The sequence below is a fragment of the Ochotona curzoniae genome, unplaced genomic scaffold (genome assembly GCF_017591425.1).
Source record: "Ochotona curzoniae isolate NIBS_2020 unplaced genomic scaffold, NIBS_Ocur_1.0 contig_1274, whole genome shotgun sequence".
Classification (NCBI taxonomy): Eukaryota; Metazoa; Chordata; class Mammalia; order Lagomorpha; family Ochotonidae; genus Ochotona; species Ochotona curzoniae.
This window is the reverse complement of record NW_024465023.1, coordinates 17,882,071-17,885,319: the sequence shown is the minus strand read 5'-3', so window position 1 is coordinate 17,885,319 and position 3,249 is coordinate 17,882,071. Positions and strand designations below refer to the sequence as shown.

General features: G+C 36.0%; 1 non-coding gene across 1 annotated transcript; it reads left to right on the top strand.

The window, feature by feature from the left end:
• The first annotated feature begins 1,323 nt into the window (after positions 1 to 1,323).
• LOC121171844 lies at positions 1,324 to 1,430 on the top strand. The gene has a single exon (XR_005886168.1). It is a non-coding gene; the product is annotated as a U6 spliceosomal RNA (small nuclear RNA).
• The last annotated feature ends 1,819 nt before the right edge of the window (positions 1,431 to 3,249 follow it).

The window sequence follows — 3,249 nt, the reverse complement described above, 5'->3', positions numbered from 1 at the left end:
GTGTAAAATTTCAGAAGAAAACATTCAAAATAATCTTTGACATTGACCTATTTGTTTGTTTAAGAAAGAAAGAGAGAGAGTGGAAGAGAGAGGGAGAGAGAGCACATGAAGGCCCATGGTCTCTTCTGGTTAGCTTCTCAAATGCCACAATGACTGGGGTTTAGCTACACAGAAGCTAAGAGCCATGAACTGTATCCAAGTCTCACATATGGCTGGGTGGCAAGAACTCAATTTTACTTGAGTCAATGTCGTTGCCTCTTAGGGTCTAAATTAACAGGAAACGGGTATCAGGAATGCAACCGGATATCTAACCTTGGCACACTGAAGGAGAATATGGTTTAATTTCTGCATTGATTTCTGCCTCTTGACATTGATGTAGGAAGTGATTTTAGATATTACACCAGAAGCACAAACAATAAAGGTGAAAAGAAGCAAGTGAGATTACATCAGGCTTTTTTGTTTGTTTGTTTGTTTGATGCAAAAAATCAGTAAAATGACAGACAACTTATGGAATGGGGAAAATCAATATGTTTGCAAGCCATGCATCTGCTAATAGTTTAACATCAAAAATATATAAAGCAGTCATCCTTGTAAACAGCAAGACAAGCAAAAGTCAAGCTGCTTGGCTTAATAAAATACCCTGTGAAAATAATGAGTCCTAACTAAAAGATATGTAAATAAAACTATTAAACAGGAAGACTCAATGATATATAATTTATCAAGTATTTAAACCAATTTAAATTAACTACAGCTTAGGAAAATATAGAATTTGGTAGGATTCTATAATTATCTTAAAGAATGTTTATGTAATGCTAAGGCATAAGAATGTTTAAAATAAAAAAATGAAGATTTGGGGACCACCACAGATATTTGGAGGATGAGGCTTGACTGGAGGCTTTCTCTGTGTCTGCCTTGCCAATCAGTGAATGTAAGAATGAATGAAGTAGAAGTTTCTGTAATATACACATATACAAAGACATTGGAAAGGAATATTATTAAAATAGTGAAAATGCATAAAAACATGGTGATGAAATCAGCTAAAATAACCAGACATAAATGTTACATAACTTCATTATCTATATATATAGCTTAATAATTGGTTAAGAAGCTATTTTGCATAAAGGAGGGGGCTGTTGCTGGGCAAAAGAGGGGGCTATTTAATGATGTTATTACAATTTTGCATTTAAGAAAGAAAATGTTAAATATATACTTCACCTCATATAAAAGAATATATTTCAGTTTGCTCTGGCTTTAAGTAAAATATCATAATTATTAATATTCTCATATTTTGACTGTTCTTTGATTAAGGTTCTTAAAGACATTGTGCTTGCTTTGGCAGCACATGTACTAAAATTGTAAAGATACAGAAAAGATTAGCATGGCCCTTGCACAAGGAATGCGTGCAAATTCATAAATCATTCCATAATAATAAAAAATTAAAGAAAACAAGAATTAACTTTGACTATGTCAAAGGAACTATTTCTATCTGCCCGAAACACTCATTAAAAAAAAAAAGTAGAAGTTAATACCACATATTTGTAAAAGGATTACCAAAATATACTGTGAAATCATTCAGTCATATTAGGAAAACAACATGAGTCAATTCAATTTCATAAGGAAGCACAACAGACAATTGATTAAAAATATGATCAGGAAGAGATAAGTTGATGTTTCCAATGGAACAGTATTCCTTTGCAAAGATGTTTAAGATTACAGGAGACCAGTTTTTTTTTTTTTTTTTTACCTTAACTGCTGAACAGTAATGTGTGTTTAGGTATGGACATTGTGAATAAGGGTGCAAGCACAAGCTGGCTTTTATATACTGTTTATTGGGGAGCACACCTGGATCTCTGCCTGCTTGGCCTATGTGGAAGGCCATAGGGACATGGGAGAATCCCCTAACAGTGGTTTTGGCTAACCAAGACCTCAACCTGGCCTGTTCACTTGTCATACAGGTGAGGGCGGTGGGTTGCACCCCAGTCTCTCTTTCTGTCCCTGGACGAGCTGTGCTGGGGCTTCCTTGCTAAGCAACTCTGCCAGCCTATGTGTTGTGCATGACTCATGGGCTATCTGCCGGTGACCTGTAGTATACCTGACAGCCATGTGTGTTGTGGGTGACCTACTACATGACTGGAGGGTCCAGAGAGATAGACGTGCCTTCTGGCAAATTACAGTGCCATTGTTGGGTAGGAGGACTGTTGGGAGCTAACCTTCTGCCTTCCCCTTTCTTAGTCTATGTAAGTTTGTGCTTGCTTTTACAATAAACAAACATGCTGGATCAGACTGTCTTTGGTAGTTCATGCTGAAGACCACAATCATGTCACATCTTTGATGGTCATGGGGGCCTGCCAGTCAGGAAATCCCCAATAATTTCTGATTTATGTATATATTTATCTGTAGGGACATTGATGCAATTTCCTAAAACTTTAACTGTGTTCACATTAATCTAGTTATTTTAATTCTGAATGTCTACATTAAAAATCACTGGTAATACTTGATATATAAGTGCTTTAAATTTGGTTATCAAAAGATTCTTTGCTCTTTTAAACAGTTGGGAATTCTAACAGTTGTTACTGTGAATACTATGAAGAATAATTTTACATTTTTACTCCATCTTCCTTTTTTTCTGTTTGAACTTGTTTTAAAATGTATTTTTATTGGAAAGGCAGATTTATAGAGAGAAGGAGAGACAAAGAAAGATCTTTCATCTGCTGCTTCACTCTGCAAATTGCTGCAGTGGCTGGAGCTGAGCATACATATCCAACGCTGGAAGCCAGGAGTTTCTTCTGGACTTCCACAGGGGCGCAGGTTCCCCAGGCTTTGGGCTATCCTCAGCTGCTTTTCTAAGCTATATGCAACACCCAAATGGGATGCCAGCACTTACAAGCTGAGGATTTTGCCATTGAGCCATTGTGCCGCCTCCTTCACTCCCATGTTTGAACTTTTAAAAAGCCTTGCCGAACTACTAAACATCTCAAAATTCGTATAAAATCTTGATATTAGCAATATTTTTTTAGCTGTATAGCTGGAAAATGGTGGATTTCATTGATTTTATTATTTTCCTGAAATTTGTTGCTTGGATTAGAGAAAATGAAAGTAGGTGAGGATATTATCTAGAGTTTTAGATACCGGCAATTCTTAAAAGGATTATTTAAATAATTCTATTTATGGAGATGTTTTATAGTGTGAAGAATTCTTTCTGTGTCAGTAACTTGCTTTGTCAAGCCTCAGGTTTTACTTTGGTGGGTG